The sequence below is a fragment of the Balearica regulorum genome, chromosome 2 (genome assembly GCF_011004875.1).
Source record: "Balearica regulorum gibbericeps isolate bBalReg1 chromosome 2, bBalReg1.pri, whole genome shotgun sequence".
Taxonomy (NCBI): Eukaryota; Metazoa; Chordata; class Aves; order Gruiformes; family Gruidae; genus Balearica; species Balearica regulorum.
Window position 1 is genome coordinate 54844132 of NC_046185.1, and position 24189 is coordinate 54868320.

General features: G+C 44.6%; 1 protein-coding gene across 50 annotated transcripts in view; it reads right to left on the bottom strand.

The window, feature by feature from the left end:
- EPB41L3 (erythrocyte membrane protein band 4.1 like 3) overlaps positions 1–24189 on the bottom strand; it is a 145439-nt gene that overhangs the window by 71181 nt on the left and 50069 nt on the right. The window contains exon 1 of one of the 50 annotated variants that reach the window (XM_075744382.1): positions 23218–23387. The exons of the other annotated variants lie outside the window; for them this stretch is intronic. The gene's annotated coding sequence lies outside the window, so the exon portion shown is untranslated. Of the gene's footprint in view, positions 1–23217; positions 23388–24189 lie in introns of those variants that run through there. 50 annotated transcript variants of the gene reach the window in all.

Here is a 24189-nt window from a genome sequence, read left to right on the forward strand (position 1 = left end):
GAAATTGCAAATTAATTCCAAATAAATTGTGATGTAATGACAAAACAAAGTTGAACCAAGTATAATTAAATGAACTACACATAGCCACTATTTCCTGTAATCCATAGATTAATGATTTACCTTTAAATGCTTCTTTGATCTAATTATTTCTCTTTGTGTAAAGTTTTCCTTTAATTACAATTTCTGAAGATTATTATAAATCGTTGCAAAAGTCCAAATTTGGAAGTTATGTAACAAAATAATGATTCCATACTTCAAAAATAATGTTGCGCATAACGAGAGACATATTTATCCAATAATGATGAGATGCTGACGAGAAGAACATATGGAGAGCAATACTGCCGCTATGAGCAGAAACAGAAATGTCAATATACGTTTCAAGAAAAGAATACATGCCAGAACACCAACTTCTAAGCTTGAAATACAAACTGTTTTCATCAAACTGCTTGAAGTCTCAGCTCACTTCATTTCCAGTTGGGGTCCTTATTAGGGAAACGACCGTTTTTTGTTGATCTGCTTTAATTTGGGTGCATTTGCCCTCAGGTGCAGGAGGCACCTAAGCCACAAAAGCCCGGCGCAGGGTCCCCAGGAGAGGGGACGGGCAGGACCTCTGCTGCACTTTGCCCACACTTAGGACCGGCTCTGTCTTTACCCATCGCCATCCCCCGGCGCCGGCAGCACCCGGAGCCCCTGGTGTTACAGTTTCTCCGGTGGACACCAACAAGCCAAAGTGGCTGCAGAGATGGGGACTGAACAGATGTGGGTGGGAAACAACCCCAAAATTGCAAGTGGATGTTGCATGCTCCTGTCACGTCTCTCGTGCCAGCATCAGTGTAATTTGGGGGGGCGGGTGGCTCAGCTGGGAGGGCTGAACCTCCCCAGCATGGGCCGGGGGGGGGACAGCACTCCTCCTTCAGGCATCGGTGGGCACCCTGTCTAACACAGCCGTGAGTTTAGCATTGCACCTTAACACAGACGTGGAACATAAACACAAACACGCTAGAGTCAGCACATGGGAAAAAAAAGCACGGAAAGAAAGTAAAAAAAATTAATAACAAGAGAGGCAAGAGGAAAACCGATGGAGAAAGGTGCGGCAATCCTGCCAGCACAGCGTGCTCTGGCTTAAATGACTTGACAGGTCTGGTGGCACAAGCCACGGCCCCAGGCATAGGTGCAGGACAGAGACTTCAGGGAGGACAGGGAGGAGTTAATAAGCAATAATAAAAAGAAAGGCTGGTTGGAGGTGTTGCAAAACATAGCATGAGTTAAAGTACGTGTTTGGCCTTCTAGCAAGGTGCGTGATACAGATAGTTTTTAAAGTTTCTCCACGAAGATGAAAGAAGGAAAACCAGAAGCAACACCTGAGGAAGGAGTCGTGTAATCTGGAGGAGATGGAGGAGACACCTCAATACCAACAGGCACACCCTTCAGAGGGGACAAAAAGGCAACGGCAGACTTGAATTACCCGTAAGGACCCCAACCTCCCCAGGCACGCATGCACCTCTCTGGCACCACCACCGAAAGAAAAGCAGCTGAGTGTTTCCAGAGAGATAATCCTCTGCCTTGCAAGGGTGGGGATGGGAAGCGTCAGGAGCTTCTAAATCACGGGGGGGTGGTATATACCAAAAAGGGATTGGACACCAAAGCAGAACCAAGGACACATGACTCAGGGATAAACATAAAAGACCAACGTCAACATAAAAGGAGAAACGAAGACTGGGATGCAAAGTGACTTACAATCAGCAAGAGACACAGCAAACAATAAGAGAGTCTACAAATACATTAGAAGGAAAACCAGGCCTGTTGCTGAACACAGGGAAGGCTGAATTATTCAGCGCCTTGTTTCACAGCAGCTAGCTGGGACCAGATACTCGGGGCATCTTTCACCTGACGTGCAGGATGTGCAAGCGCAGGCTGGAGGGAGAAAGTGAAAATCAGAGCAAACATCAGCGAGCCGGGTGGTTTCCAGTCAGCCGGAACCACTGGAAATGTCCCTGCAGTGCTTGGGCACTACCAGCAATCCTCTCTGAACCCTTAACCACCGCCTTGCAGATGCCAGAGAGGCCAGGTGAGGTCTAAAAGAAATGGAAAGACCCAACACGGCACCTGCTCTTACAGAGGAAAGCGGGGACGATAAAGCCAGAAATTACAGTGTGCTTTTAATACCAGAGAAGTTACTGAAGCACACTGCTAAAGGGCTTCTAATCCTCTAAAAATAATGAGATTAGGAGAAAAAAAAATAAACCAAACACACGGAGTCAACATGAATGCATCAAAAAGTCATGTCAAACTAATGTAATGTCTCTCTCGCTCTTTCTGACAGGGCATCTGTCCCAGCTGATAAAAAGAAAGTGGTACAGACGACAGAGTCTATCTTTAGAAAGGCTTTTAAAACAGCCCCACATGACTTTTTCATGAGCGAACAACAGAAATAGTTTAAATGATTAAAAGAAAAAAGAAAGAAGGGGAAAAAAAAGTGTACAACTGATTAAAAAAACCCCACAAACCCCATATCCTACGAACAGTTATCAGTGGCACAATGACAACCTGTGAGAACTTCTCAATTTGAGGAATCGCAGCCCTTCAAGCATCAGCGAAGGAAGGGAGAGTGCCCAATCCACGCTCAGCATCACACCGGGGAGGCTGGGGCACGCTGCTGGCATCCTCACCAGACTTAAAGAAAAGCAATCTGACAGAAAACCATATATATACTGAATCTGACTATACTCTGTAAGGGTAACGGCAACAGGAGCGAAGACCTCAGGAGTGAAAAGTGATGGGGAAGCTATGGATTGAGGCAGCAGGAATGAAGCAGCATGAGGGTCTGAAGCCATGCGTTAAGCAAGACCGGTTTCAGTCTGGGACGCGATGCTGGAGCTGTTCTGCCTTTGAAGCAGCAGGGAGAAGTATATGCCATATTGTATTTCAGTTTGGGATTCATATTTTTTTGAAAAATAGGCATTAAAGAACGTCAAGAGGAGAGCAGGATGAACGATAATAGGTTTAGAAGATGTGACTAGTGGAAAAAAGGTTTAAGGAACTGAATTTGTTTACCCTGGGAAGGGGAATAGAGAGAGGGCAGCTGATAAAAGCCTTGCAATACATACAAGCTTCTTGCAGACAGAAAGTAATAAAGCATTTGCTAAGAGTGGAGCAAGAACTTGATTGGCATTAAGTGGGATTCAGAGTAGACAGCATATCAACTATAGTGACAGTCAAGAAGAGGTTATCTATAGCTGTGTGGAGTCATCACTGGAGACCTATGTACAGATAAACAGCAGCAGCAAAATCCTCTGCAACTTTAGAAAGCATAAGCAATTAAAATTTTGTTGATTTTGCTACCCCTTCCACTTGGGTTGGCAACTCTGAATTCACAAAATGCATATATTTGCTTCTGCTTCAGAGCATGTGGATGCACAGGATAACATTTTTATTCCTGTTTACCTTCCATTTTTATGATTCAGTGAGACTACCCGGGTCAGTTTTGCTCTCCTGATGGGCGGCTTCCCACAGCAACAAAACCCAGAATCACCGCAATTTCTGTTGCCTCTCCTGCACGCAAGGTTTAGGAAGAGTATGACCAACCAGGTTCCCTGAAAACACCAGATCACCTTTTGGAGGTCATATCACCTAGAGTACCCCAAGGCTACCATAACTTCAGAACGAGACAAGAAAAATCAGGCCACCATAACTCATTTTGGCTGATTTTTTTCCCCACTCTGCTCATGCAAGCAGTTTCCCCCATGGGCAGACATTGATTTACCGGAGGAAGAAAGGAACTGCATTCTCCCACCAAACTCTCTGCACAGGTCTCCAGGCACAGGGTGCAGTTGTCACTGCACCTTTCCCTGCACCCAGAGTGGGGGCTGGCTCTGCCCCCCTCATCCCCCAGTGCCAGGACTCATCCACCAGCTCCAAAAGCAGGATGGTGGTCACTGCTCACACCGCAGTTCCTGCAGACAGCTCCCATCTGGAAGAAACCAGACACGCAAGCTGGCACACACACACCTTACTTGGAGTGCTGGGTCTAAGTATAGAAGTGCACAGGGATTAACCCCAAGCATGATGGCTATTTCATTCATTAAAAAAAAAAAAAAAATCCAAAACCCCCCGAAAACCGCACCACAAAAAAAAAAAAAAAAAGAAAGGTAAAAGGAAGACTCCTGAGAAACACAAGAAACTGCTGCTTATAACAGACTTCAGCAAAGTGTCTGCTCACCAAAAAGCTTTAATCCACACAAACTGCAGGAAGGTAAGGGGGAGTAGAAATAATACACAAATAATAAAAAAGTATGCTGAGAAACAAGAGGGAATTACAGGGCGGAGGCAGATGTAAGGAAGAGGAGAAGGAAATGAAGAAACTACAGCAGCATCCCACAGATGCTGGTCATGACAGAATTGCATAGAAACACCCCCAACTTCACTCTTTCCTCATTTCAGTTAAAAAAAAAAATAAATCGAGGCAAAAGAAAACACAGCAAAACTGCTTGTAGTGCTCTGATTACAACTGATTGATAAATATTTCATTCAGCAACTAAAAAGGCAAGAAAGAGCCCTCAATGGCATACCCTGATTTTCTGCAGACAAGTGACTTTGATTACTTGGGTTACATTTATGTGAGGTTTTGACCTTTCTGAATCGCTCTGGAACCAATCGTTCACATGCTCCCCCCTCCCCCCGCCCCGTGCATCACTCACTATATAAAAGTTGTATTTAATGCTAATGAATGTGCTTCAGGCACCACATCGTTAAAGTTCATCTTCTCTTATATTGAGCAGAAAATAGAATCACTTCAAAATTAAAAAGAAAAGAGTTGCACGAGTTGCTGACACATGGCAGGTGTGCTACATTATCACACTACCCTCAGGCCAAAATACTGTAACACCTGTGAACAATATTTTCTGTTTCATACACCACCTAAACAGGCTGTGCTCCAGTGCTCCCAAACTGGTGACCTGCCTAATCTCACCGGAACAGGGCAATCAGGCGAGGCACGGATCAGAGCATCAAGCCCATCTCCTCCCAGGGCTTCCTGCTCCCTCCCACCAGACATTTATCTTTCCAGCTCAGGTGAGGTAAAAGCCTACAAAGTAAAACAAAAAAAATTATGGACTTGAATTTAAAATATCAGCATGGTTTTTCTGATTTCCTGGACACCTTACTAACTAGAATTCAGCAAAGAAACCAGTTATTTTCTGCTTTATTATTTAAAAGTCACAAAGGACTGCTCACTGATGAATTAAACCCTCCCCAGCCTACTACTCGCAAAAGCAACGTAGTATTACAACATTTTCGCTGTTGCAGTAAATGGATTTTTCCCCATTTTTACGGTTTTGGGTGGATTCTTTTTTTTACGTTTTTGTAGCCTTTTCTGCAATCCAGTGTGGTTCAGAGATGGAAAAGAAGGAAGCATTTGGGGCAGAGGAGACAGACATTTTGCAGTCAGCAGGCTAATGCCTCGTCCAGCCAGTCACCACTATTTCCATCCTCCACCGCTGCTCCATCCCAACAAGACACACGTTATCACCGCAGCCAAGAGCTCCTCTGCTCCTACCCCTACATGGGCCCACGCGTACTGCTGCCCTGAAGCATGCTCAGCTTCAGCAGGCCACAGTGTTTTCCATAAACCTGCCCAGAACTGAGCTTTTTCATTTATTCTGGGATGCAGCCATCCAACACAGGTCATGCAAGATGGGGCGCTTCAGCGATGGCTGCCCCCATGGCATCCCGGATCAGCGCCTGCTCTCTGTCACCGGGGAGCAGCAGGTTTTCTTGAACGCTGGATCAAAATAATTGGGAAAACTTCAAACTCAGGCAGACCCGAAAGGAAGGAAGAAGTCACGGGCAGTGAAAAACCCAGAGGAACCACCTCTGAATCCAGACCGGGCCCTAGTTACATAAAGGCAGCTCTGTGTGAGGAGAGCGATCGTGCTGAGGCCTAGGGCTGAAAGTGCTCCTACTTCATTCTCCTTTTTTTTTGTCTTTTCTTCCCAAATATCATACTAATTTTACATCCCGCTTTTCAACTTTTGAAGGCATTAAACCAGTCTGATGCAGTAAGGCTTCATGATGAGGCGCCACGGCGTGTTTAGTCGTAATAGCTTTTGTTTTTCTGACATGGATTATTCACTTCGTGTTTAGATTTTCATCTCCTGGGCATTCACGTCAGTTTTGAACATAAAACACACCCTGCAATACCAAGTAATAGACTTTCCAGTTTGGAGCACCGCATCAGGAAACCGCTGGCTCCCCAAACAAATTAAAATCTTGTGAGTCTAAACAACCAAACCCGTGGCATCAGCCAGCCAGCTTTTTATACTTAAACTCTCCTGGGATCCCCATGCTCCCCAGCGCTTTAACAACCTGCTACAGATTACAAAAAACGCCCTTCATTTGGCACCAGCCGCTAGCCCACGACATCCGTGCTCCAGGTTATACTGTCACTCCAAAACCATCCTCCTAGCCCCACGCAGACGACAGCGTGCCAGACCAGCAACCGGGAGAAACTGCCAGCTCCAAAAATGCAGTTCAACATATCCCCCCCCAAAAAAAACTCAAGTGCACATACTAGCAGTCGGCCCTGATGCCTCAAAGCCACCAGCTGTTAAATAATGTGTTGGATGCAAACCAAGACCTACAGATGGTGTGGGAGCAGGGACTTCTAGGAACGAATTGGTCAGTGGAAACGCACGGACGACAAGAATCTTTATGGTGGATCCAGGCGTTTGCAGGGTAGAGCAATCTCACTGAAAATCACCGAGTAAGCAGGATTCTCTCCCTGCTTCAGTTCCACTTTTGTTCTGTCTTTTAGGACCATTTTAGTTATGTGGTTTCAAAGCATGGGAAGCTTGTGCACATGTTGCCCCAATGCATACGAGCTAAGTCCTGAGGGTCCTTTGCATGATGAGCTCTACAAGAAATTAAGAGCAAGCTTTCTGCATCTTCACATAACATCCCAATAAAGTCAAAACCTTTCACCATCTGTGCAGCTATGCTCAACTCTGAGGGTTTGAAGACCAGCATCCAATACAGCCTGACAAAGAAAACAGGTATCTTTGAAGAGGGTCTAACTCTTTTTACCTATTAAACCCTGAAATCCTATACATACAGCTATACAGTAATTGCATTATATACTCCTGATGCAATATTCTACTGGATTATGCTGTCTCTGAAGATGATATCAGGGAGTTTATCAGAGAATGTAGTGATAGGACAAGGGGTAATGGGTTTAAGCTGAAGGAGGGTCGATTTAGATTAGAAGTTAGGAAGAAATTCTTTGCTGTGAGGGTGGTGAGGCACTGGAACAGGTTGCCCAGAGAAGCTGTGGCTGCCCCATCCCTGGAAGTGTTCAAGGCCAGGCTGGATGGGGCTTTGGGCAACCTGGTCTAGTGGAGGGTGTCCCTGCCCATGGCAGGGGGGTTGGAACTAGATGATCTTTGAGGTCCCTTCCAACCCAAACCATTCTGTGATTCTGTGATTCTGTATCACCGGATCTGGCAACTCCTCCTCGACGCGTATGACTATCTTGGACTTAAGACATAGAAATGACAGCAGCTCAGAGCAGACAGAAGGGGTTAAGGCAATGGGGCTTGAAGTGCCCCCACAAGACAGCGGTCAGAAAAAAAATAGGGGAGAAAGGCAGGAGGGGAAGAATAAGAAAGAAGAAAGTGGCAGTGATGCAGCTTAATCACAAAAATAAGAGTAAGAGGGAATGGACAAACTCTTGCAGCAGAAAGAGGAAGAAAAGCTCTTTGCAGCTTTTAAATCGCTGGGGATTCAAAAAAGAAAGTAAGTCACGTAAATCATTCTAGATTACTCAACAGGAATTGAGCATTTAAAAAAAATACAAATCTATTCTGTATCAAGTTGATAATTTGAAAGCAGAAGTGAAGGTAATTAAGCTAGATGCTGCTACTTCCTAACTCAGGAATGAATGACTTTACAACCTGAAATATTTCCTTCCTCACGTACTTTTCCTTATACATAGCACTGCTAAATGTTTGACAGTGTGTTTTTAAGGCTACAAACCACTAATTTGGTACCTACTAAATAATCCAAATAATCTACCTTAAGGGAGAATCCTACAATCCAGAACTAAAGTGAAAGACCTCAATACCAGACCCTGTTCCGTGTGCTGAGTTTCAAACTTGTCTTGTGTGCTAACCAGGAAAGTGCCCAAATCAGTATAACAGTTCCATAAACAGTGATTTTTTCCATCCTTCCTCCTAACGTTACGCAGGACTCAATGCAAGACTCTCTGGGCATGTGACAAAGGACCGCTGTGTGTTGTATCTAACGATTATTTTATGCCAATCTGTTTCTTTCAGTACCCTTCAGATCACAGCATGCAAAATTCAACTTACATTCCACATTACGTGGCGGGGGGGGGGGGGGGAAGGTAACTGTCTCGCTCCTTACTGGAAAGATTCACCCAAGAAGGCATTTATAATTTCAAAGTTTAACTTATCAAACAATTTTGATATTTTAGTGCACAATTCAACCTTCTGAAGAGCTAATAAATATGCAGAAGATACAGAGAATTATTCCCTACTTCATCATGAATTGTGGTTCTACAACCAAAAAATTTTTCTAGCAGCTATGGCTGATGCCAGATAAACGAAAGAGTTGCATTTCACCTCTCCTTCCCCTCTTCTGTCCACTCTGCAGTCTGTTTTCTGTGGGGACAGAAATCTCCATGCCAATATTCACATGGCCATTACATCTAAACTAAAAAATGAATGAGGTAATCCACCCCCTCCCTGGATGTCACGAATGTGCTGGGGAAGCGGTACCCTGCAGCTGGGGTCCAACCCACTCCGCTCTCCATCGCCTTTGCTATATGCATGTGTTTCACCGCAGCTGGGGCCACAGAAACCTTACCCTTCAGAAATCATTTTTTTTTTTCAAGGTTTGCAAAGAAGCAAGAAACCAACTAATCCTTCCCCCAGCTCCAGAACAGCATTAATTATCCCTGCAGCAACAGCCACCAAACTTTTTCTGGAGAGATACAGCCATGCAAGTATGCCAAAAGCACCACCAACAAAACAAGCACGTCAGATACGTGCTGGATATTAATTAGAAGGCTCATTGCTTCGAAGTGTCTTGCATGCTGACATCGTGCTTTGTCATCCCCTTCCCAGCCTCCCTTGTCTAAACTCTACCTGGTATATATTTACGTCACCTGTTACTAAAATCCCACAATGCTGAAGTTTTCATGTTCCCCACAGGCCATTTATTCCACTGCTTCCCTAGCCTCACTGTTTAGGAAAATTTTCCCAAATGTCTGACCTAATTCTTCCTACTTGAAATGTATGCACACTCCTCCTCACCCTGACAACGGTCGATATGTAACATGGCCCTGCAGCTTGCAGACGGCTGCTGTTCACCCCTCAGACCACTCTCTCCTTTGCATCTTCTGGCAAGTCCTATTTTTAGTCCCCTTTCAGGCTCTTTTCTCTCTCCTCTGTTCTCTTTCCCATCAGTTCACCTCCTTCCCGAGCAATGGCATCCAAATCCTACTTTCAGCTGAAGATCAACTGGGCTTACTGGTGCTGAACAGATTGCAAAGATGGCTTTACGTCTGAAAACAATACTACTCTTTATACCTCTTGGTAGCAGAGTGTTCAATATTTTCACTATATTATGACACTTACCAACTTAGTTTTAACCTTCAATCCATTCATAATCCCACACTGTTTTCTCCAAACTCCTGCCTAAAGATGTCCCAAGTGGAAGAAAACTATCTTAACTACATTACATTTAATAAAAAGGAAAAAACACCATCAACTAAGTAGATGTTATTTGATTTTTTTTTTATTTTGTATTTAAAAAGTTCCTTCTCTTGTGCTGAACATCATTCAAACAAGTGAAGTATTTATTAATGTGTGAGATCTAGTTTCAGTGACAGAGCGCACATGATTTATATTAGAACAACTGTGGCTCCCTGTATCCAAAGTGCATTCAAGCCATAATACTCCCTTGTTTATTAAAGTATTAGGGAGTACCAATTGGAAGCAGTTCCAATTTCACTTATAGCTTCCATCCACTGCTGAAATATCCACTCCAGAAACAGTCACCTCAGTCCCTGGCAGGTGTTAGGGGCACTAGCATTTTGGCTGGGGTGACCCCTCAGCACGTTTTCTGTAGCGGTTTCACAGGAGCTGAGAACATCTTCCAAAAAACACAGGAACCTGGTGTTCTCATCTCCTTTCAAGAGCTTCAGGGCCATTAAGGTGACCCAAGTGGCAGCGCTGGCAGTGTCGTAACTTATTAATAAATTGGGAGCAAGCTCACATCTGCTGGGAAAGGAAAGTCTAGTCTACCCTATTTTATGGTCTCTAGCCGAGTCAAGCACATTAAAATATGTATTACTTCTGTCTACCTGTCACTTCTTGTAATATGCTTAGGTGAACCCATGGCTGCAAGCCAGAACCCAAACTGTTTCAACACAAGCAGTGCTTTTGGGGAAAAATTATTTGCAACAGAAGTGTCAGGTCCCTTTCGGTGTGCTGGCAAATGTTTGCCTCAGCCCTTACTGAACAAAAAGTTAAATGGTGAGGAAAGACTGCAATTTCAGGTTAATGTGGGCATCTTAATGCACTCACGAGATGAACTCCACGCTATGCTACGCCACTGAAAAAATGGGAAATCAAAAGACTGATTGAGGCTGATTCCTTTAATCTGTATTTTAAGAACAGCTTTGATACTGGTTTCTTAAGAGGGAGCAAAACCCCAACCTATGTTACACCACCGAGGAGAACATCTACTCTTCCTGTCCCTGGTACTGACAGTAAAGGTCCCATGGGGACACGATGCCAAGGACCGGGCTGAGAGGCCAACATAGGATACCATTTCATTCAAACCAGTTGCTAGACAATGGCTGGCATTCACACGACTGAAAACTCGCAGAGAAGCTAGTTCGAGCTGGCTTAAGTAGATGCAAGTGTGGACTTGGATATTTAGGAGTTCTTAAGAAGAAAAGCAGCTTGCAATATTTCAGGGTGGGGTTCTGAGACTTTTTTTTAATCTAATCCATTAGCACTAAATAAGACCAGAAACATGGCAGTGTCCTTTATGCCCAGAACTGGAACTAAGCCTCAGAATTACAGCTGTAATTAATGGGTTTTCCAAGCTGGGGGGAAAAAGAATCAACTGGGGAAAAAAACTAAACAAAAACAACCCCCAAAATCCCAGCAGCCTGCAGACTGCGCAAGTTAAAGATTTCTTCTCTTGCTCACACATACACCCTCACATGCAAGCGTACAATAAAGGGCACAACTCCCAAAACACACAGACTCGAGGCTCTTCCCCGTTTCACCCCATTTGTAATCTTTTACAATCTCGTAAAAGCGTGCTGCCTTCAGGAAGATGAGGGTTCTTTTTATTTCTTATTGTTTCATCTGCAGTTCAGTGCATTGCTTGACCTACACTGACATAACCTTAAGTAAAAGGGGTTCAAGTGGTTCGGTTTCAACATCCCTAAAGTGAGCTGTATTTTATTAGGGCTTTTTCTTTCTTCTCTCCCTCCGCTCACACTTCAGAGGAAAGGAAACGCCTGCTGTGAATTCTTGTCCAGCATTTTAAATACCACATAAAGTGCTTTCTTTCCATTGCCAGAGAGCTTCCCAAGGACCGTAAGCCCTCCAAGAAAGAGGGGTGTAAATACCTTTGTCTGTCCCCAGCGAGCGGGAAGCATTTGGGCTAGAGAGGGAGCCAGCAGCCCCTGCGTGCCACGGCACCCACCCAGCGCGGGGTGCTGCCCACGCTCACCCCAGCGAGGACAGAAAACACCATCGGTGGGATAACCAGCCACTTCACTGCCAACCAGCTCCAGTTGTAACCAAAATCGGCAAATACCCGAAAGCTGCCCATTTTTGGTATGAAGATCCCACCGTCACTTTTCAAGCAGCCGGCTGTACTAAGCTATATACTTCAGCCATACATTCATTATGGCTGGTCATAGTGAATTATGTGTGGAAAGGCTGAATTACTACCTTTTTGCAACAACCTCGGTGTTGTAACACCCAGAAGTCTCACACGGGACAGTTTTGTAGCTTATGAAACTAGACACATTTTTGTGCTCTACAAGCTGTTAATTGTCAAGGAAGATCATGTACAGCTATAAATCTATGGAACGTATTATAATAATGCCACATGTTCAAATTAGTTTGATTTTATGAGGAAGATGATTGCCTTAGTTTATTCCTTTAATGCTCAGACCACAGCAGTCTGCAAGGTAGAGCGCATCTACCACTGCAGCTGAATAAAAGGCAATCTTAACACTCGCATCCAACAGGGATAAATCCAAACTTTTCCGTATTGGCTATTACCCTTCGGTGTAAGAATAGAAACTCCACCAAGTCACCATTGCACGTCTGTTTCAAACACTCTTCAAAACAAAAAGGCTGGACTTTTGGTTTGGTTTTTTGTGGTGGGTTTTTTTTGGTTGCTTTGGGTGTTTGGGGTTTGGGGTTTTTTTTTGGTTTTGTGGTGGTTTTTTTTAAAGATAGCTCATGTTATCATTCTTTGTCCTCTCAGAGGATGACCTCTGGTTACTGTAGCATGTTAGAAAGCAGATTCGTTAAGTCATGTATGCACCTAGAGAGCTTAATTCTGGCACACATCCCTTCCAACTCCTCCTCATTCAAACAAAATTTATATAGTGAAAAAAAAGCACCATAGGAAAAAAAAAAAAGCTATTTTCAGACCAGATCGAATGTACTTGAGTGAAAAAACCTAAACTGAGAAAAATGACAGAAAGGGAAGACTGATTCAGCCTTAACACTGTATGGGCTAGAACTGTCCTAGCAATTTGCACCATTACTAATCTCAGCAGTGGTGCCCAATCTATATGACAAGATTTATAGGTACCCTATGTAGATGCAGAACTATTTCCCCATGTATAAACTTTTAAAGGCAAAAGGATCTGGAATTTTCCCTCAGCTACCGGTGTGGGTTTGCAACACGAGCTACAGTGTGCTCACAAACGCCACGCTCGGCAGCGTGGGTTTTCTAACTGGCGTTAATTTGCAGGTCTCGGCAGGCACAGGCAGTGAGCATGCTGTTTGGGACCAGAGTAAAGCCAGCGTAAAGCAGGCGGATGTCAGGTCCTCAGCCCCGAACGTTTCACCGTAGGGATCTCCCCCTCTCAGGCCAATGCCCCTCGCCTAATGCGGACGCATGCTTCTCTCGGGGTTTATATTTATCCCTGGCCCAGGTGCCGTTTTCCAACAGCGAACACAAGCTCGCCCACGCTCTGAAACAAAGGCAGGAATTTTTGCCCCCCCTCTACGCACACCTCTCCGCGTGTGCGAGCCTTTAAAATAACTTCATACAAACCAGGTTCACGTCTCAAGGCACAAGTGACCTGGAGTTTTTGAATGCACAAAGCCAGCATATGTTTGGCCCTATGCTTTATTTATGTTCTATATGTACTTTGCTTCCCTGAAGCCTACAGCAAACAGCTGTCATCAGCATTCACCCCTTCTGCTAACACTTTCCTTAATCCCTAACTGACTTTCCAGCCTATAATTAAACTTTCCAGCTGCCGCACTCGGAGATGGCGCCAATATCCATCATTTGTTTCTAAGTAGTCCCTAAAAAGTTCTTTTTCCAATTTCCAAGATCATGGGCTAGGACCAAAGCCTCTTACACTTACAGGTTTTAGGCTAAAACCCTATCACTCACTTACAACTTGTCCCATCTTTTACTAGAGAAATTAAACGGCCAAGTAGTATTATCTTAATTATTAAACTAATGCATTTTTACAGTGCCAACAGGTGGAGTGCAAAGGTTTGAAAATTGATGGATAAAAGCCGCAAGTGCTTCCACATTTTGCACAGAAAATACACAGGAAAGAACTGTACAACCACCATGGCTTACAAAGCCCAAAGTTTAAACAGCAGCTCTGTAATGAAAGAATTAGGATTTGGAAAGACCTTCTGAATAAACGTAATGAAAACCCAAACATCTTACTTTAGATTGTAAAAGTAAATTGGGGTTAGGACCTCAATCCTGAAAATCTGTTTTTCACATTCATGTAAATCATTACATGAAGGGTAGAGATGGTTGGCGACGTTTTTGTCTGATAATGTTGTTTCAGTGTTCAAGAGGACTCGATACTGTATTAGAAAATTACCAGCTTCACAGTTGAAAAAGGAAGGACAAGATGTCTGAAGCAAACACTGTACTTCTGGGTTAACACGACGTAAGAGGACACGGGGGTACGGCCGAATACCGCAGACTGGGGGACGCGTATCACCCTGTGCACACACACCACGGGCTTCAGGAGAACGATGATCCACAAGCCCTGCGGATCCAGGACGAGAAAACCCCACCAGACAGCCACAAACTTGTGATACGTTTGTGACCCCAAGTGTCTGGGACACCTGTTGAGCCTCTGAGCCCCCGGATGATCGCGCACGGCATCCTCAATCCCAGAGCTCTGCAACTTTGTGCACTGCAAAACCAGAGCCAACATCTCCAAATACTCTGTTGCAGCGTAGGGCAACATTTGCTTGACTGCCCAAGCGCTATCGTTACAAACAGCGAGCGGGCTCCATTCATAACACGTCTGGCGAGCGTCCACCGGCCATCCCGGCAGCACACCAGCCCTCAGCCATCGTGTCGCCTGCTGATGAAGACGAGGGGATTTTGGGGGTCAGACACCCCCACGTCTCCTCTCAACGTGTTTAGGTGTCGCAGCGCGCTTTGGCTTTTGCCTTTTGCCTCACGCGGCAGAGATAAACCGAGTACTTAGATCCAGCTTTCGCATCTCCGAAACCGCGGGCTGCTTTCACTGGGGATGAAGGCTGCAGCCTCGCTGGAAGTAACCTGCTGCTTACAGGAAACAGGGGCACCTTCAGGAAAGGAACGCATTCGGTTTCAATTTTATCCTGCTGGTTGAAGGGGGTTCAATGTTGCAAAATATTTCAATAACTGCACAGGATTTATCAGCTACCGTAAGGCTATTTTGGTAGGCTACCAGAAGATTAATGGTTCTGGGTTTGTCAAGTCTAAAAGCATCATTGCTCAGCGAAGAGATCATACCAGACAGGTGCAAAAATTCAAAGCTTGGACAGCTATGGCTTGTTCCTAGCAGCAAGGAAAGAAAGGTCAACATTGTAAGTAGAAATTAATATGCCTTCAGTTCTATCTAAACTGTAGGTGAAGCTTTCCTCCCTCCTTACATTAAACATATCTTTTCAAGGTGAATTTTGAAGAGTGCATGTAACACGCTTAAGCTTCAAATATGAATGCTTTGAGAGGTTAGGAGAACACGAAAACAGTGTTTCACTGAAAATTGTTTGTCAGTTTTAATCACAGGATAACTCTACAAGAGGTGTGACTGATGAAATTTAAATTTTCACCTGACAAATTGAATTATTAATCTTTACGGTGCCTACAACAAAGGATCAAGCAGAGCAGTCAGTTACCAGCCCTAGGAGCTACTAAAGAACATCCTTGAGCTAGGGAAGCAGCAGAGTTGGGGTTGTTCAGCCTGGAGAAGAGAAGGCTCCAGGGAGACCTTACAGCAGCCTTCCAGTACCTGAAGGGGCCTACAGGAAAGCTGGAGAGGGACTGTTTACAAGGGCATGGAGTGATAGGACATGGGGTAATGGCTTTGAACTGAAAGAGGGCAGATTTAGATCAGATGTTAGGAAGAAATTCTTTACTGTGAGGGTGGTGAAACACTGGAAGAGGTTGCCCAGAGAAGCTGTGGCTGCCCCTGGCTCCCTGGAAGTGTTCAAGGCCAGGTTGGATGGGGCTTTGGGCAACCTGGTCTAGTGGAGGGTGTCCCTGCCCATGGCAGGGGGGTTGGAACTAGATGGTCTTTGAGGTGCCTTCCAACCCAAACCATTCTGTGACTCTATAACTTCAGAATACTAGATTAGAGTAGGTTATATGAGGTCTTAAAACAAAGACTAAGTACCACCAGAAAGAGGATTCCTCACTTCAGAATCTGAAGATGTTGGGCTTAAATGTGCCACCAGTCAAAGAGTGGCTTCTGCCCAGCCAACTCCAACTAGTATGTTTCTAAGTAGGAAATAATGCTATTCATCATGTAAACACTTATTCAGACTCTTGTTAATGTTTGTGCTATCCCTTCTGAGTTTCTGGACAGTTTCTTTCAGGCTCAGCAGCCAACATTTAATTAAGAAATATTTAACCACTAGTATTTTTTAAACAATGGCACATAAGCAGAAATAATTGCTTATCACATCTACATTACAAAATCAAAATACAGCCAGTGGAAACCAGATACAAAACACTCACTTTGGATGAACTAGTTTTGCTTAGAAAATGAACAGATAATGCATTTCCTTGGCCGAGACCTTGATTTCTTTGCCAAGTCCCATCCTGCAGCAATTTTTCTTCTTACAACATCCAAGGCGCAGAGGACATTATCAAGGAAGCAGACTCACAGTTAGGAATAACGATAACCCCGGCGTGCTTTAAAAAAAAGTAAACTATGTAATGTAGTATGTAGTTAATGCATCTGTATTATCCCTTTATAACTGTGTGAAAGCTAGAAAATGGCAAATGTCTTCTTAGCGCAATGTGTATCTTTATAACGTGATGGCTTGCTGCTGCTTCATCTAGTGCACACCAACATTTTTTTACTGAAAAAAGAAAAAAAAGCACAGCAAGATTTATTACAAATCTATGGAGATATTAAACCCTAGTATCAATTTCCACAAACTGGTTAGAAGAAGAAAGCATAACTACACTGATTGTGCTCTTCAAAGCAAGATCACAGGATAGAAGGTCACGGGGGGCATTTTCTTTCATACCAGCTACCTTGCTTTTAGATAGAAGAAACACTGGCAAGAGTTAGAAAGCAGTGCCTCAGATGATGGAAAATGCAGGACACAGGCAAACAGCAACATAAAGTGCAATAACTGTTGAGGGATATTAGTTGTTTAACATAAATAAGTAGGTTTTAATTAGAATAAATCACTTAGGAATACAATAGAGTGTGAATTGGGCTGTTTGCTTAGCTTTACTTAGCATGAGTAGCTAGATTTGCTGAAGCCTTTAGGCTGCGATAGAGGTATTTTTCTCAGTAATTTTCCTAGTAGTTTCCCTAACAGCTAGTGCAATGCTGTGTTTAGTCTTTTAGTATGGCAAAGTATTTTGATATCACACTAAAGTCTCGGTAGTGTTTTTCCCAAGCCTGGGACTCTTCAGTTCTCCATGCTCCACCAGCAAGGGCAGGTGCACAAGGACTCTAAACCAGAAGATACGGAGGCTCCAACCTTCGGGGAAAACTGCGGAAACTGCAAGCCAACAAGATAAGAGCCTGCCTGCCTGGACACAGAAGAAGAATCCAATTAGATGTTAGAAGACTCCAGACCAAAAATCACCATTGGACTAAAGGACGTGTGGACAGCGTGTGAAGGGCGCATGAGGGGCGGGTGTGTGGGTCCCAGGTGTGTAATTGCCCAGAGGTTTCTTTACTCAGGGTCCCTCTCTTTGGAGGCACCCAGTCCGGTATCCTTCTGGCCAGTGCAACATAGAAACTACAACCGCTTGCCTCCATGGGTAACCCCAAAACCATGCCATTTGCCATATACTGGCAAGAGATGTTTTAGGTCTGTTCCAATAGCAAAGCACTGGGAAGGTGGTAAAAGTTTAAAAAGAAGGAACTTGTTTTTATTCTTCAGTTCTGCATCCTTAATTTGATCACTGTCCCCTCAGGCTGAGAAAAGGACTGGCTTTACCGCTCTGCAGTTAGTAGAGAAACTGCAAAGTACAATATTCATGGTTTATATATGATGTGAACGGAAGAAAAACAGTTTGGGGTTCACACAATGAAGAATAAGTCAAGAAATCTTTGTCACATCACTAGCAAATGAGGATAAAACCCTTTTGAACTTTAAATGTGAAATTCCGGATGGTTTGGCTTTGCAAGAACTGCGGACAGTGGGTACAGATCAGAAATAGTAACTTCAACATCAACACTCTGAAGAGAAAGGCAGGCTTCTCAAGTAACTTTAGCGATATCAGTATTTCACCATCACAATAACTAATTCTGCAACCTATTTACTTATGTGCAAATGCAAGTAGGCACACGGTTTATGCAGACAGAAAGCCTAGTTGAATATATTTAAATATACTGATGAAGGCGGTGGGCGCTGTCTTTTCTCCCTGCCTTGGACAAGCGGTGGGGGCAGATGCCTTGTCTGCTACCTCTTCTTCTCCAACCCTTCACAGGCAGAAAGGGACTCCCAAGATCAGAATAAACTAAGACAAATCAACTATTCTGTAGGTCTTGAGAGTGTCATTAAATAGGGTGGCATGAGAAGTGGTTGCGGGTGGTGGCGATTTTTTTTACTTTCACTTTTTCCAAGATATCTACTATAGCACATGAATACATTATTTATTGTCATTATATACACATGCATAACCTACATATAGGACTAGTGGCATTGAGAGCAGGACTGAGCACAGAATGTAAACCAGTGTCCACAACAGACCTAATCCGGAGTAGAGCCTGTCCACAACTTCCATTTGCCACAGTGAATTACCCACACTGAGCTCGCTACCCCTGCAAGTAAGTGATCAAACCCTGACAGCGCGCTGGCAAGGTATTAAAGGACCCTCCTAATTGCCATGCTTCAAATTCCAACTCTAAGCCTGCTAAGAGAAAGCCTGCAAAACTCTTTAATAAATCATAGAAATCAGAAATGGAAATTAGGTCATCTTGCCTGTGCCTCCTATCCGCACCGTGAGGTTGTTACCCATACGGGGCTGCTGAGTGCTCTGTCTCAGCAACTCCTAAATGATTCAAGTACTGAGGTTTCTCCCAATTCCCTGGGCAGGCTGTTACACAGCCCAGTGAACCTCGCCGTCCAGTCGCTTCCCGCCTACCAGCCTCGTCCTCTCCACCCCAGCTCTGCCTCCGTCCCATTTCGTTCTGTTCCTATTTATATCTCCTTCCGACTCCCCCAAAATCTGCTCTTGATGCTACCACAACCACCATCCGGCAAAAATTGTTACTCAGGAAACGTTCTTCTGCCTCTCCTGTAATCCCACTGTAGTGTGCCGCTATTTTTAGGAGAAAAAGGAGGTGGTAAGGGAATGAAGGGCTGCCAGCTCCAGCTGTACAAGAATAATGCTCCAGTAAGTGGAAACTACATTACAGTGTTTCCCTTAAAGCACATGTAATTAACCAAAACTTTCAGTCTTCTGGAATGATCCAAAAGAGAAAGGCAGAAGAAATGGAAAAGATGAATTCCAAGATAAAAAAACCTGCCACCTCACTTCACCTTTCAAGCCCGCGGCTGAGCCTCTCACTCCACCGTTGCTCTCAAGATTTTACCCCGGCGCTTGCCTAGCGAGCCACGTGCTTATCCAGCCACCTACTGCCATAATGAAGGGACCAATGAAGAAACCTGCTTACAAGAAGAGGCAACTTTGCCCAGCGCCAGCCGCTGAAGCGGGAGCGAAACCCGCGTTTTACTCCCGCTTGGGGACAAGGGGACGTGCTGACCTCCCACAGGGCACCTGCCCGTCGCCCTCCCCAGCCAACGCCGGTGCCAGACGCCCCGTGCGAAGGGCTCTGTGCAACCAGCGCCTGGCCTACCGAGCCCATCCGGCTAAACCAAAACCACCCTGCTTTCCTGAGAGCACGCTTTTATACCTCACCCACCACCTCTACCTTTATCAAACCTCGTACTTACCGATACGTAAGGTTAAGAACCACTACTAGGAACAAACCAGAGGTACTAGGTTTCTGGCTGCAAAAACTCCGCGTAGGCAAGCGGCGATGTTTCTCTCTGTGTAGGTGTATGTGTCCGTGCACCGACTCCAGCGCAGCTGGGGGGGCACCCGCAGCCATCGCATCGTGCTGGGGAGCAGAGGGGCCGAGAGCTGCCTGCCCCAACCCTTCCTCTGCAACAGCGGTAATTTAATCGAAAGAAAACAGCGATGAATTCAGCAGACCCGGTGAAGTAATCATCTCCAGAGTCCTTAGAGAGATTACAGCTTCCTGACCTAAGCTACGCTTTGGTAGGGTCAGATTTTGATACCTCCATCTAAACTGAATCGAGCCTTGTTTCACAGACAGGCTTACCGATTTCCGTGGGAAGACTGGCAGATAAAGATACTCCCCGATGCGAGTCAGGGTGCAAGAACAGGTCTCTCAGCGTAAGCATATGTTTCCTAGGTCTGGAAGAGCTTTTTTTTTTTTTTTTTTCTTCTTTTTTTTTTCCCCTCCTCACAGTCTGTTTGCATTTGCTGGCTTATTAAACAAGACTTCATTTGCAGCCAGTATGTCCTAGGAAACCAGGAGGTGTTACACATAATTGTCCTGAGATTCATAAGGAGTAAACAAGGTAACCTCCACCACCAGGGATGACTCCTGCTCCATTGCCACCGGGGAAAGGCTGCTGGTGCTCCCCGGCGCGTGGCTGCCTCCCAGGATTTACTCACCTCCTACGGGGAGGTGGGGAGGGCTCAGTCTGAGCCACTGCAAGGGCTGAAGAGAGGAGGAGGAGGAGGAGTGTGGAGGGATAATCCCAAACCGGGAGGAGGGAAGGGGGGTAGGTGCTCAGCCACCTTCCTGGGAGATGGGAAGGCTGGACGGTGCCAGAGGCTCCTGCCCACAGGAAGGGGCACAACCAGTGACCGCAGCCAGGGGAAGGGGGTGCGCGGTGGGAGGGAGAGGGAAGAGCCTGGCTGGGGGAGCGGGATGCAACTAAAGAGAACAGCAAAACCACAGGCCTAAGTGTGTGGCTTGGTCTGGTCTGACACAGCCCAGGAGATGGGTGTTTGCCCTTCCTCTCTTCCATGAACTGGGTCATCAACAGGGCTGCAAACAAGAGTCTGCTGGGGTCAGCTGTTCCCATCTCAAATATGCTCCCGCCCCGCTACCTGCAGCCCATCTGAGATCAAAACCCAGTCCCTGTTTTAGGAAAAAGGCTGCAATAAAAGCCAAGCCATAGATGCATGCTATACCTTGGTAGTTCAGATCTTCACACAGCCTGAAAACAGAAACATCAACACTCTCCATTCCACACGGGAGCCGCCTTCTCCCACCTCTTACCCATTAAAGCAGTGCTATGACTTACCCCTTCTGTCACATTTATCAGTAAACACACATTTCATACAAACACATGCACGCGTGTATGTATCCAAAATTGCATCCCGTTTTTTTCTCTTTACATTCCCCCCCCCACGCTTCCCGGAATTCTTCTTTATATTCACATATGCTTTACATTTATTCTAGCCCTTTACCCCACACACACACTCCAAGTCCCCGGTTTCCACATTCTTCTTTAACCCTCTGAACTATAAAGACTTTTCTCAGTGGGATCAAACATCTGGTGGGTGATCCTCGTGCAGATTTCAGTACTTCTTTTGTTTCTCAGCTTGCCAACAGATCAGTTTTGATAGGTAGTGAAGCCACTGAAAGGGATTCTCTGTCTGTGGCGCACAAAGTATTTCCAAGATCTATAAAGGAAAGTGTAAAAATTTAAGGGGTCTATGTAAAAAGGGGGGAGGGGTCCCTCTTTTTTTATTCTATGTACTTTTTAAACTTTTATTTATGTACTACCCTTTCATATACTGTGTCACACAGGATGAAACAGATTTGTGATTTAGAAGATTATTATACTTTCCTTTTCTTTTATCTGTTTTATTCAAGAACAACCAGCTCTGCTGATACAGTCAAAGACCAAGTAAAAAGTAAAGATTTCATTTTCCTCCAGAGACAGCTGACAATTACTCAAACTGCGTTACATCAATTACTCAGGAAGGGTGTAGGAGATACGGAGTTTGCTGTCTATACAGTACATTTTCTCAGATTAACACAGTTGTCCCAAATACTGACCCATTTCTGCTTTTCCACAGATATCTAGTCCTCAGCAATCCTCCCGAGTTCCCTCTGCACCAATGCTCATGGTGACAGCGATTGAGACTGGCAGGGGCAGGCGCAAAGGGGCCGTAGGATTTCTCCTACTGAAGCCAAGGTAAGTGCTTACACTCTTCTTCTCCACTACCTGTGCCATTCATTTTAAGAAACTGAGACCTTTCCAAAGAAAACAAGCATTATTTTTTTTGGGTGTTTCTAGGCAGCTAATGCGAGAGGAAGTGCTGTGTGTCCATATACATGTTTAGACTTGGATCATTCCCCTACCATTAGAAATGGCTAATACTGGAGATTAAAAATTAACAGAAACATGTGATAAAACCTAGCTAATCCATCATCTTTTCAGCAGTTTATCTTTTTTTAAAGGCTTCCTTTACCGTACTTATTCAAGCTGCTTAGCAATGCTTATTTAAGTCTAGTTCTGGGTAACAATCTTTTACATACTCTGTAACTTCTGTCCCAAATAAAAACAATCCATCACGATCCTTTGGAATAAACACATTTTCAGCGTAATTTTTAGCTTAGTTGACAGCAATCCTATTTTTCAGTTATATGCGCACATTTATTTTCACTTGATTAGAGAGAAATTGTGTCTGAACAAAACACTTTGAAAATTCAAACTGTGCAGTCATAACATATTTCCAGTTAAAAATGTGATGAATAAGATGCTAAACCACAGTATCCCGGGGCCATGCTATACACACTGAAAAAGCACAATCCTGCAGACTCACGAAACATCCCTCCCTGCACAGATCGACCCTTTGTTTTCAAAGCCAAACATACATCAAGTGTGCACTGAATCTACATGGATTCTCACCCCAGGATATTTTTCGATGTGATAAAGTCACACAGTTATTAATACTTTCATGTTTAAAATGCTGTAGCTTGAGAAATAAAGCTGATGCTTCATGAGAAACAAGTATTCTTTTATAACGGCTTATAAATGGTTTGATGTTTTCGCTGAGACAACAAGCAGTCATTTACTGGTACATGAGATTTTCATGAAACAAGTCTGAATGTCACCCGCCATGAATAACACATTTAACACATTTCAAGAACTTTCTGTTAACTCAAGATCATGCCTGAAACACAAAGTAATGGCATTTTACATATTTAAAAAAATACCCTTGCATAGCCCCCAAAGAATTCACAACCATCGCACCAAACAACAAATCTTACAAATATAGGTGTGAGCCCGCTACTGTGGGTCAAACCTACCACCAGTGCCCATATCATCTATAAAACCTCCCCAGCCTTCAAAGAAAAACCTGTGAACAGTAATTCTTTTTCATCAAAGAGTAAATATTCAGCAGGTTTCCACTACAGACGAAAAAAGAACTCACCCTGTTTAATTCAAAAATTACGTAATTTGTAGCTTCACCTTCACTTGCTCCTTCTCGGAAGAGAGAATAAAACCCCAACTAAAATTAGACCCCTCGAGTTTTGCTGCAGCTCCCCAGCAGACAGACACAGCCCTACCCTGCAAGGAGCCACCAAGGCGGAGGCGCGGGGGGATCTGGGGATGGTGCCACACCCTGCGGCCCCCCCACTCCTCCTTCTACTCCTCCTCCTCCTCCTCCTCCTCCTCCTCCCAAAGGCTAAACCTACCCACCGCAGAAGGAGGCTCCCATCGGATGAGCTCCTGACATGCATCCGACCAGCTCCTCGGTCATACGGGGCAGTCTTTGGGGAGAAAGGGCCATCAGCTGCATCATTAACAGGGGGATGCGACTGCGTGCAATTAGTCCAGGGAGAGGCCCAGACTGTACTGGTCTGATTAAATAAAACCAATGTATTTTTAATACGTCCCGGTGCGTTTCATGTTCTCTGCTGCAGCGAGCAGGTCTGCAGCATGCCGACAGCTCAAGGAGCCTTCCTGCTCCAGCGGTGCCGTAAGGAATAAACTTCCAGCGGCTCTTACTCTAATGCGGTGCTCTGGGGCTCTCTTCTCCCCTTATTGCCATGCAGGTCTCATCCTCACCTTAGAGCTGAAACTTTCCAACCCAAGGAGACCAGCACAGCGGTATTCGCCTACCCTATATTATGCACGTACACACACAGGTGCAGCAAGGCTCCTGAATTTAACCACATTGGTGATGCAGCAGGATGATCTTGACCTTTTAATACTCTACTCCATAGCTTTAGGGGAAAAGCATATACTCAATCACATCTGACTAAGATTTACTGATCAAAAACTTACATATTTTCCTTATTTCCTCATTTTCTGTGAAATTTAGTTACAGTCATTTTCTTTATACAAATCTTTCAGCTTTCTACGGACACAGGTAAACGCTGACAATAGTAAAAGTAAAATG